Source organism: Amblyomma maculatum, chromosome 1, assembly GCF_055883805.1.
Source record: "Amblyomma maculatum isolate TAMU_Amacu chromosome 1, ASM5588380v1, whole genome shotgun sequence".
NCBI lineage: Eukaryota > Metazoa > Arthropoda > Arachnida > Ixodida > Ixodidae > Amblyomma > Amblyomma maculatum.
This window is the reverse complement of record NC_139344.1, coordinates 458,613,767-458,626,451: the sequence shown is the minus strand read 5'-3', so window position 1 is coordinate 458,626,451 and position 12,685 is coordinate 458,613,767. Positions and strand designations below refer to the sequence as shown.

Genomic DNA, 12,685 nt, shown 5'->3' with positions numbered 1-12,685 from the left:
CCGGCATTTATGGCAATGAGTTGGCCCACCAAGCAGCTGGTAGCGCAGGCCAGTACGGATTTTCACATCCTTCTGCTCTTTCAAAACGTTATGTCCGTTCACGCTTACATCGTTCTTCCCTTGTTTTGTGGAGCACATATTGGCGCGAAAATAATGGTGGCACAGAATTATTTAATTGGATACCCGATACCCTCAATATACCACGCATTTGTCCGCCCCGTAATGCGATTACAACTCTAATTACAGGGCATGGCAGATTTCCTTTTTATTTTAAAAAAGGTACGTCTATCCTCCTCTTCACTTTGTTCCTGTGGCAAGATGTGTAATGACGACCGTCACTACTTCCAAGCGTTGGGGATGGTAATTTATGTCTTTTTTTTTAACCAGCACGTTGTTTTTTCTTCTACTTTGTGTTTATTTATCTTTCCCCTAAACAGATTACATTACTAATTTCTGTGCTTGTCCAAGTAAACATTAAAAAAAAAGACATAAATTACCATCCCCAATGCTTTCCTTGGCCTCGCCGACTGTTGGCTTCTTTCCTTCATGTATTATAATGAGTACCCTCATTTCGCCTTAATTGATCTGCTTGTAGCTTACGGGGGTCTCGGTTCTGGCAGTCTTGAAGCCATAGGTAGCGTAAGAGGGTTCTAGCACAGCTGTCGCCCTCGCTCTTGATCACGTTTACGTGACGCTGGCGGTAACAAAGGACGTTCCACGTTCGCCGCTATGGCTGAGGGTGGCGCTGATGAACACTCTCAAGGTTCGTATACAGACAACATAAATGCCCAAACAAGTAGCAGGGAGGACAGCGGCCGATGTAGCTCAGTTGGAAGAGCACCGGACGCGATATTCGGAGGTCGTGGGTTCGGTTCCCACCATCGGCACGTTGTTTTTTCTTCTACTTTGTGTTTATTTATCTTTCCCCTAAACAGATAACATTACTAATTTCTGTGCTTGTCCAAGTAAACATTAAAAAAAAGACAAATTACCATCCCCAACGCTTTCCTTGGCCTCGCCGACTGTTGGCTTCTTTCCTTCATGTATTATAACGAGTACCCTCATTTCCCCTTAATTGATCTGCTTGTAGCTTACGGGGGTCTCGGTTCTGGCAGTCTTGAAGCCATAGGTAGCGTAAGAGGGTTCTAGCACAGCTGTCGCCCTCGCTGTTGATCCCGTTTACGTGACGCTGGCGGTAACAAAGGACGTTCCACGTTCGCCGCTATGGCTGAGGGTGGCGCTGATGAACACTCTCAAGGTTCGTATACAGACAACATAAATACCCAAACAAGTAGCAGGGGGGACAGCGGCCGATGTAGCTCAGTTGGAAGAGCACCGGACGCAATATTCGGAGGTCGTGGGTTCGGTTCCCACCATCGGCACGTTGTTTTTTCTTCTACTTTGTGTTTATTTATCTTTCCCCTAAACAGATTACATTACTAATTTCTGTGCTTGTCCAAGTAAACAATTAAAAAAGAAAGACATAAATTACCATCCCCAACGCTTTCCTTGGCCTCGCCGACTGTTGGCTTCTTTCCTTCATGTATTATAACGAGTACCCTCCTTTCCCCTTAATTGATCTGCTTGTAGCTTACGGGGGTCTCGGTTCTGGCAGTCTTGAAGCCATAGGTAGCGTAAGAGGGTTCTAGCACAGCTGTCGCCCTCGCTCTTGATCACGTTTGCGTGACGCTGGCGGTAACAAAGGACGTTCCACGTTCGCCGCTATGGCTGAGGGTGGCGCTGATGAACACTCTCAAGGTTCGTATACAGACAACATAAATACCCAAACAAGTAGCAGGGGGGACAGCGGCCGATGTAGCTCAGTTGGAAGAGCACCGGACGCGATATTCGGAGGTCGTGGGTTCGGTTCCCACCATCGGCACGTTGTTTTTTATTCTACTTTGTGTTTATTTATCTTTCCCCTAAACAGATTACATTACTAATTTCTGTGCTTGTCCAAGTAAACATTAAAAAAAAAGACATAAATTACCATCCCCAACGCTTTCCTTGGCCTCGCCGACTGTTGGCTTCTTTCCTTCATGTATTATAACGAGTACCCTCATTTCCCCTTAATTGATCTGCTTATAAATATATATAAATATATATATTGTAGTGTGGTAATCTTCATCGATATAACCACTGACATGCGTCGCGTGCTGCCGCTCTCAAGGACGAAGAAGTTGTTCGCTGCCTTGCTCTTTCGCCACGCCTGACGCTTCGCTGCGAGTCTCCCCTGAGCGGCTGGAATCATCTGGGTTCACCGAATAAACACACCCCTACAATTGCACAATATACCCTACAATATATATATATATATATATATATATTTATTTATTTATTTTTTTTTCGAAACATGCGTTCCAATTATGTACGTAATCATTTAGAGTTGATTTCCTTTTCTTTTCTCTCTAATATTTTCCTTCAATTCCTGGTTTTTCTTCTCAGGTACCCTTTATTTCTCTCTCTTTTTTTTTCTTTTTCTGGCTGCCTTATTACTTGGGTGCATTTTTGACCTGTTTCCTGTTGTGGCGTGCACGCTGCTGCTGCCAACAGTCCATCCCTGGCTCTACAAGCACCAGTGGATTTCCGTTAGATCCGTACTGTACTTGAGACCGGGGATGAGGGACTCCTCGGAGTTTCCTGCCGACCCCCAACCACGCTCAGTACAGCGGAGGAAGATTGCTCTTCCTTTCAGCCTGTCTGATACGGACACGCCCACGTGCCTGCATGGAGGCGCCTATGGCTGTAGTGCGCAGGTCACTTATGCCTACTGGATCATGTTTCTATGTGTCCAATGGTATTTTGTCGTGGCGTGCCCTTCGATGCTGCCAACTCTCCATCTTGGTTTTTACAAGCACCAGCGGACGACCTGCTGATCCTGTGCTTTAGCCTGATGGTGGTGGGGGCGAGGGTCTCGTCGGAGGGTCCTGAAGACCCCCTACCACGCTCTGCACAGGGGAGGGCTCCGTACTCCTGTGTTGAGCAGAGTGCTTAAGGCATGCCTTTCAGTTTTCCTGGATGTGCCCGTGACTGCAGGCACTCTTGCCAACAGAGCCAGGTCCGTATGGGCAGAATGCATACTGCTATGAAATGAGTAGAGTTATTTTTTGTTTTCTTATTCCTCTGTGATATGTGACATTTTACTTATTTGGCCTTTTCTGCTGCAGTGGTCACACGAGTCCGGTATAGTGGTGCAGTAGTTTTTTTTTTTTTTTTATGAACCTTCCTCCATTGTTTCTCTTACCCGTGCATTTTGGGGTTAATATAATCTGGCATAGTGACGGACGTCTTTTCGCATCAGACTAGATTTAATAGTTTTTTTTCTCTCCTAATGTTTTGTCTAGGTTTTGCAATTCTTTCTCATCCCCTACCTCTTGTCTGTGGTGTCGGCACTCAATTTTTTTTCTTTTACTTGATTCTTCTATTCCTAAAATTAGTATTTTCTCTCTTTAATTTGTGGACCAACGATTACAATGCCGTAGGAGACAGCAATTCTCTATTGTTCACCCGATTTTTATTTCTTTGTTGGGGACTGTCCTGTTTACTTTCTACCCCAGTCTCTCTTTTTTTATGCTTTGAGTTTCGCACGTCTGCCTCTCTCCGTATTGTTATTTGTCATTTTGTGTGACGGTGGTTTTGCTGCTGTTCTCTTCTTCTCTGGTTCTGGTTCGTGTTTTGTTTCACTTGCAGGTCTGGATGCTACCTTCTGGGGTTTTCCTTTTATTCTTCTTAAACGAGCGTGGACCACCTTTCGACATGGACCCCGTTTGTTTGTTTTTTTTTTGTTTTTTTTTAATACCTTCTATCGCTTTTAAAAAGTGTTTTTTTTTTTTTTATCTCGAGCTGCTGCTCGTTTTTATTTATTTTTAATTGGTTTAAGCCTGGCAAAGCTTTGCTGGTCCGGGCTCCTCCTCAATTTTTTATGTTTTTTTTTCTCAGTTCGAGGGGACGAATAAAATGGTAAAATGGCATCACTGGCGTAAGTACTGGTGGCGTCTGCCGCGGGTAGTGAGGTGTCGAAGGGCAGTAACGGGTGTCGGCCAAATAACAGATAAAATGGGGAGTATCCAGCGGTAGAATGGACTGATGAATTGTAGGCGAATGTCACAAAGGGTAAGTGAACGTCCCAATCCCGGTGGTCGTCAGACACATACATGGACAGCATGTCTGTGAGGGTACGGTTTAGGCGTTCCGTGAGGCCGTTGGTCTGGGGGTGATAGGCTGTGGTGAATTTGTGACGGACGGAGCACGAACGGAGAATTTCGTCAACCACTCGCGATAGAAAGCAGCGGCCACGGTCAGTTGGTAGTTCACGAGGGGCACCATGATGTAGAATCACGTTTTCTAGGAGCAACTCAGCGACGTCTGTGGCGCAGCTGGTCGGGATGGCTCTGGTAATAGCATACCGCGTAACATAATCGGTGGCGACGGCGATCAATTTGTTCCCTGAGGCGGAAGCTGGAAAGGGCCCAAGAAGGTCAACACCTACACGGGAAAACGAGTCAGTGGATATGGGGATCGGCTGCAAATGGCTGGAAGGCAAAATTGTGGGTTTCTTTCGACGCTGACACAATTCACATGCGGCAATGTATTGCAGGACGGAGCGATAGAGCCCCGGCCAGTAGAAGCGTCGTCGCAGGCTGTCGTATGTGCGAGAGACACCCAGGTGGCCAGCTGTTGGAGCATCATGAAACTGGTCAAGGATTGTGGAACGCAGATGTTGAGGAACGACGAGCAAAAGGTCTGCGCCGTCTGGTCGCATATTGCGTCGGTATAGGGTGTTCTCGTGGAGTATATATAAGGCAAGAGATGGATCAGGTCGGTCGCAGGTCAGACGGAAGATAATGGAATGGAGCAAAGGATCTAAGTGTTGTTCGTCGGCAATGTTAGAAAAGGCCGACACAGACAAGACATGCGTCATCGTCGGAGTGGGTAGGACTAGGGGAGTCGACGGGATGACGGGACAAACTGTCTGCATCTTAGTGAAGCCGGCCGGACTTGTACACGACGGAAAATGTATACTCTTGTAATCGAAGCGCCCAGCGCCCCAAACGGTCTGTAGGATCTTTGAGGCAGGAAAGCCAACACAAGGCATGATGGTCTGTTATAAGAGTAAAATGCCGGCCAAACAAATAAGGGCGGAATTTTGTAATAGCCCAAACAAGTGCCAGGCACTCTCGCTCTGTGATAGTGTAATTTTGTTCGGACATAGATAAGAGGCGGCTGGCATACACAATCACCCTTGTGTGGCCGTGTTGTCGCTGGGCAAGTATAGCTTCAATGCCGTGGCCACTTGCATCGGTGCGGAGTTCAGTATTGGCAATATATATGAAGCATTGAATCTTTGAAGTTTTAATCATTGCTCAGGCAAAACTGAATGTGGATAATGTTGGTAAAATCTGTCATTATTATGTTGTATGAGGCTTGAAACGGTGAACAACGTATATTACATAAATAATAAGAACATGCGTGCGATGTAGAGCACGATTCATATTCTTGAATCCAGAAATAACATTTATTATCCAACATAGCCACGCTTGTTTATCCGGCATAGCCAGCACCAAATTTATAGCCACCATGCATTAAATTAGGGCACAGTCCTTTAAGTTGAAATACTTGCAATTACAAGGATTAACGAGGAAATGAACTGTGCATATGAAAAACTACTTGAATGTCAGCAAAGATATATCTTTTTATTTAAATCTTTCATAAGACGAGCTCCCCTATAGTATCATTGTTTAGGAATGAGCGACAAAATGGCGCATTGCAACACGAATGCGAATGATGCCCATAGAACAGACTAGCATGAACATATCAGTTTTCGCTATTACATGTCTTGAGAGCTAACACATTCTGTTGAATGCAACATATCTGTAATAATATTGCGTGCCTAACTTAGTGGCGCGCTGTTTGAGGACATTTAATTATCAGTATATCACAAAGTGTTCCACAAAATGGATACTAGCTGCATGCATTGCAAACTCATAACGGAAACTAGTGCATTTATCTTGATTTCTACTAAAAGAGGCCATACTCATGATGTTAGAAACATACTGCAGGACTGTTCTTGTTTCTATCTTGTCAATCTCTACTACTTTTCTTAAGCCTCTGCAGTTTGTATTCGGGTGGAATTATTTATTAAACAGCCATGTGGTTGTCTGTAAACATACAACTGCCAGCTTAAAGGGAACATGACTGCTGTTTTCTGTGCCAGTGACAACATAATTTAGATGCAACGTTCTTTGCATTAAAGCTAAACTGGCTTACTTACTTGCAGCATAATGATACTGTGCACACCACTACACTACTATGAAGATAGTGTGATATTGTATTGTTATGCGAATTAAACCAATTGAAAGCCTAATGAAACATGTTTATTGTACAAATACTTCCCAAAACCATTTTACAGATTTCGACTTCACATGGAGCCAAGAGATAGTAAGGAGTGAACCACCTGAAAGTTGTGAAGCTGTCGGCCAGGACGGTCGTGACATACAGGACAACGGTGACAGAGAAAATGCTTCACAGCAGCTTTCCTCCCAAAGCAATCTTGCTGTTTCTAAACAGCCTGATAACCGCCGACGCAAGGCAACGGTGCTGACTCCAGCTGCTCTAAGAAAGGCTGTTATTGCCACGGAGCTCACTGTTCGGCTGCAGGCTGTGTCAGCGAGAACAAAAGGAAAGGGACAGAGCATGTCCATAGAATGAAGCACATGAAAGCTGAACATGAGCTTCACGTTAGGAATGCGGTTTAGTTGCATGAGCTACAAAAAGCGACCGAAAAAGCAAAACAAGAGCTACTTCAGCTGCAAATTGCTGCTTTGAAGGAAGGAAACAAACAGTGAAAATAAACTTCCACGTTTTGTTTTAATTGTTCGTTCAGGCAGTCAAGTTCTGTATGAAATGGTGCCGAATAATGTTTCCTTTTGCTTTGAAACCACTTTGAGAGTACGCAGGCAGTGGCAGCGGTTGTGGTTGTGGTTGTGGCTATTGGATGTTGCAGGTATGTTCCAGGACGTAACAGGGCTGGAGGCATTTCCTCTGCACCACGACGGCGGCCAAAATTGTGCAGTGCAGCACAAGCTGTAATGACTACCGCAGACGTTGTGGTGTCTATTTGGAGTTTCATGTCAAGGCACGGAAACCTCCTCTTCCAGATGCCAAATTCCCTTTCTATGGTGTTCCTTGTCCTGATCTGCGCCTTGTTGTGCCTAAATGAAACAAAAAAAGCATTCTTTTGCTCATAGAATTTATTATGTTATGCTGAGATGACAGTTTTCCCAGGTAGTCTCAGCTTACCGGTAGTCTGGGCTGCCTCGTTGTCCGGATTCCCTCAGAGGTGTCATGAGGTAAGTGCGGCACGCATATCCCATGTCTCCAAGGAGTATCCCTGGGATGACACGTTCCGCGTAGAGGAATCTTGCGTGGCTATTATCAAATATTCTGCTGTCATGGGCAGACCCAGGTCAACTTGACACTACATTAAAAAATTCCAGTTTGGGTCCAGTTATCGCCTGCATGAAATCCAAAAAAAAATGTCCCACAAACTATTTACACACAGCAATTTCTCGTGATCACTACTGCAATGCCGCAAAACATGCCACACAAGGAAGTCGCATTATGAATCAGTAATCTTTACCAAATTATAAAATCGGCATAGGAGGTTACAATAAAACTTTGTAGCAGTTGTCTTGTTTCTTACGCCTGGAATGAGCAAGTATGTGGCATGAACATAGCATTCCATTGTTTCTATTTAACTATGCAAACAATAACAAGACAAAGTATTTCTTTTTCTCATTATCAGTCCCCTATCTAGTTTGTATTCGTCTCAGTATCATCCCCTCCCCCCCCACCCCGTCTAAACCCTGATTAAAAAGAAACATGACAGCATGCATAGTAAAAATAGTAATGAAATACCACAGGTTGTAAGTATACTTACCTGCACATTGAAAGAGAAATACCCCTTCCGATTCCGGAAAACCTCGGTGTGCTCGCCTCCCGGGCTCTTTATACGGACGTGTGTACATTTTATACACCCAGTTACGCCTGGAAACTTCGCGATGTTATAAAAAGCATACATCTGTTTGTGCATGTCTTCAGCCTTCGGAAACTGCACTAGTGCCGGGAACAATGTCGCTGCAATGACGGTGGACACTGTGGACACCACGCGGGAGACCGTCGGCTGAGATACACTGACAAGGTCACCGGTGGCGACTTGGAAGGGCCCGGCACGGTAAAAACGGAGGGCGATGAGCAGTCGCAGCAGTGGTGGCACGGGGCTGCCTCGTCCGTCAGGGTAGCGGTGCAGCGGCAGCATCGACAGCAGTTCCAGCACGGCAGGCTTCGAAAACCGGTATCTCGCGAGGACCTCGTCATCGTCAAATACCTCCATAGGGTTCAGGCGATCCCTCAACATTCGCCGCACTGGCTTCGCGCGGTGGGGCACGCTGTTGTTTTCAATTTCGTCCATTAACTCCACAAAACTCAGCGAATTCCGAAAAGCTGTTGTCATATTCGGCCGCCATGTTGAATTTGCGTAAGGAGCTGCTAAAGGTAGGCCAAGGGCTACCTTTGGGAACGCTTCCTTTCAGGTGCCGAAAGGGTGGCTAAAGGAAACGGTTAAAGGGAAGGTTGGTCTTTGAAACTCGCTAAGGGGCCGCAAAGGCAACGACCTCGAAAGGGAAGGCCAAGGTCTGTTTATGAATACGGCGGTAGTCTCCTACCGTGACGGGAGCTTGTGTCGGTCAACAAAGAAGACAGGTGTCGTCGGCGGCTGGTCCGACGGATTAGTACCGGAGATGCGTAGAAACGAACACTTTCGCGAGTTCTCACAGGATGAGTTTCCCCTAAACCCCCCCAAAAAAGCTGCTGTTTATCGCGGCCTTACACTGCCAATGCCCATTTCTTCTTCTTGATTTCCACTAGAATGCCAGTGACGAGTGATTTCTCTGACCCACTCTGCAGAGAGAGAGAGAGCAAACTTTATTTCAAAAAGAAAAAGACAAGAAAAAGGAAAAAAGAAAAAAAAAGGGGGGCGCAGTGAGTGGAGTCTTCATTTCAAGACCATTGAGGACTGGAACCGGTGTCCGCCAGATCTTTTAACCAGAGCTGATTCTTTTGACTCAATGTTTTCGTCACAGAATTTAATTTGAGAGCCATCTATTTCTACGTTTACTTTTTGTATTTTGCATATCAGCCTTGTATTTATTGTTGTATTTCGTGTTACAATTTGTATTTAAGATTTTTCAATTTTGGTAATCCTGTTCTTTTTGCATATATTATGTATTCGCCCCTCCTGCTTGTGCCTACTGTAGGCCTGCAGTATGTTCTAAATAAAAAATAAAATAAAAGACCCCAGTGGCCTGGGCTGCCGCTTTTGCCTGAGTTACCAGTCTACGCTGGGTCTCTAGATCATAGCATTGCAGGTGGCCTCCCACTGCACCTCAGAATTATGCATGTTTATGTGTGGAGGTTTGGGGCCTGTGCACCCCCATGTGACGTGGTAGGCGGTGGGCTGGTCATGGCACCAAGGGCATATGTCTGTGTAGTGTTCTGGGAACATTATGTTGTACTGATGTAGGTTGGGGTAAGTGTTGGTTTGGAGCTGCCTCCATTCCCGCATTTCTTGTGCATTTAGACCCTTGTGGGGAGGAGGATAAATCCTACGTTGTTCCCGTAGGTACTTAAGTCGCGCGCCGTAAGTCGCTGGGACAGGAATGCTGGTTGTGAGATCAGGATTGGTGGCCGCTCGGTTTGTGTGACCTCGAGCTAGCCTATCCGCGACCTCATTACCTTACAATCCAGAGTGCCCCTGAACCCAAGTGATCTGATGCTTGAGCTGTGAGGTTGTAGCCAACGGGTTAGTTGTGAAGCGAGCTACTTTTTTAGGTATTCTGACTGCAAGAAGGAGCTGACACGCCGCTTGTGAGTCGGCGATTACGTGAAGCTCTCGGTTGGTCGCGTCTCCGTAGGTAATGGCCAGCACGATCGCCGCCACTTCCGCTTCTGTGATAGTACAGTGCGGGATGGACATGCTGGAGACTTCTGTGTATGAAGAGCCCACCACCACGGCTGCTGCTGCATTCGATGTATGCTCGTATAGAGCGGCATCCACATAGACAGTTCTCGGACTGCGTTCCACTGTACGCTTAAGATAATTTACTCGGGCGTGTCTTCTGCCTTCGTTGTGGACTGGAGACATGTTCTTTGGGAGCGGGGACACATATACGCTTGCCCGGTAAGGAACAGGAATGTTAGTCGTTGACTGTATAGCTTGTACGTCCGAAGGAAAGCCAACGCGCTCGAGAATGAGCCGGCCAGTCTCAGTTGACTGAAGGCGTTCCCTTTGGGACAGGAGGACAGCCTCTTGAATTTCTTCAAATGTGTTGTGCAGTCCAGGAGCTTCCAATTTGACGTTGAAGGTGAATGGCGGGAGGCCTAACGCGTTCCTGTAAGCTGCACGTATCATTGCGTTTACTTTGTTGAGATCTCTTCGGAGCAGGGTGAGGTAAGGTAGTCCATAGGAGAGGCGACTGATGACAAGCGCCTGCACCAGACGGATCGTGTCTTCTTCCTGCATGCCTTTTCTGTTTCTGACCACCTGGCGGATCATTTTAGAGATCTGCTGTGTTGTATTCTTGAGGAGGTCGAGCACGTGGTCCACTTTTCTATCGCTTTGGAGCCAGAGACCCAGGATTCTATGAGTGGCACTTCCCGTATTGGGACCCCATGCAGGAGGATGCTAACATTGCCTGGTGATGTATGGTGGTACCCACGTATGCGGATGACTTCAGATTTATCTGGGGAGCATTGGAGTCCGCATCGAAAGGCCTGTTTCCACGCAGGTTGCGGCTGCTTGAAATGTTTCTTCTTTCTGGCCTAGAGAGCCGGTGGTTGTCCAGATGGTAATGTCATCAGCATACAGGGCGTATCCAATGTTCGGAACCTGTTGCAGATCCCTTGCGATTCTAATCATGGCGATGTTGAAGAGGAGCGGGGAGATGACCGATCCCTGTAGAGTGCCCTTGTTTGGCATGTCATGAAGATCCGATCTCATGTCACCCATTCTTATCGTTGCCGTTCGGTTGGACAAAAAGTTCTTGACGTATCGGAAGGTGCGTTCGCCGCAGTTTAAGTTATTGAGCTCGGATAGGATTGCCTCTTGAGACACGTTATCAAACGCGCCTTTTAGATCTAGCGCCATAATGAGGTGCTCACCTGAATTTTAGAAAGTACCTCCTCCTTGAGGAGAAGAAAAGAGCCTTTAGTGGACAGGCCCGATCTGAAGCCGATCATGGAGGGATGGAAGAGGCCGTTATCTTCTATGTAGTGTTGAAGTCACGTCTGGATGACTCGCTCGTAGAGCTTGCCCAGGCACGAGGTGAGTAATATGGGTCGTAGCGTTTCGACCGCCGGCTTCTTGCCCGGTTTTGGAATTACGATTATCTCCGAGCGCTTCCACTCAGAGGGAATTTCATTCTTCTCCCACAGCGAGTCGTTCAAATACTTGGTGAGGTCGCTGATTTGTGCCATGCTGAAGTTGCGGATCATGGCGTTGCTGATCTTGTCCGTTCCCGCCGCCGTGTTGCGGGTGCATGATCGAACTGCAGCATACACCTCGGCTTCAGAAATGGGAGCATCGAGTGCCGGATTTTCCTCGCCCTGGTAGGTCGAAGAGCAAGGAGGAGCTGGGCTGGTGCCGATATATTTGTCCTTAAGAGCCTGAAGCAGCGTGGCGTCGTCCCCTGGAAAAAGGTGAGCAATACGCTTAGGGGTCCGTGTACCACTCTGCAAGTTTCGTATCTTTTAATGCTACCCCTGTCATTTGTCTTTCCATAGCCCTCTGCGTTGTCCTCAACCTAAGTAGAACAAATTTCGGTAGCCTCCACGTTTTAGCCCTATAGGTGAGTACACGTAAGACGCAACTGTTGTATACTTTCTTCTTGAGCGATATCTGTAAGCTGCTTGTCATAATCTGCAAGTCCTTGCCAAATGCGCTCCATCCCAGTCTTATTCTCCCTATACGATTTATGCGAAAAATAATGGTGTATTCTTATTCAAGTCGTACAAGAGGGAACTTTTGTGTAGTTTCAACTCGAATGCAGATTTAATCCATTTTGGATTTCTTGAATTTTGTACCCACCTCCTTTTACACTCAAGCTCTGAAGCTTTTTCGTCAGTTGCATAGTATTACACGCATTAGGGCTGGGCAACGCCATCTAATGTAATGTGCACAGATTTGAGGAATTTGTACTAATCTGAGGGTCCACACGCGTTACACAAAATCAGTTATTCACAGTCCAACATTACGCACGAAATTTTCCTTAGTTTCCTTAGAACGATCCAAAGACCAAGCGAAAACTCAGCAGATCCATACTTGTACTTTCAAGATACGTGAACACCTATACTCCCACTGCTGAAAGCTCATCTAAGTATTCCAAGAAATACGTTCGCACTCAACGCTGCCATTTCGTTCCAACAGATTAGGACTCCCGGAGTAAGCCCTGGCAGTAGACGTCAGCCAGTTGGAAGAAGAAATGCGTCATCAATATACAAGCCTGAACACTTACAAGCAATTAAAAAGATAATAAAAGAGTGAACACGCCTTTTTAATACGACAGTTTTTGGAGAGCATGACGCGAGCTGCTCCGCCGTGTGCCACCTTCTCCTTCTCTGAAACATACGC

The 12,685-nt window shown here is 46.3% G+C and overlaps 1 non-coding gene across 1 annotated transcript; it reads left to right on the top strand.

The window, feature by feature from the left end:
* Positions 1-1,309: 1,309 nt before the first annotated feature.
* Positions 1,310-1,382, top strand: TRNAL-CAA (transfer RNA leucine (anticodon CAA)). The gene has a single exon. It is a non-coding gene; the product is annotated as a tRNA-Leu (tRNA).
* The last annotated feature ends 11,303 nt before the right edge of the window (positions 1,383-12,685 follow it).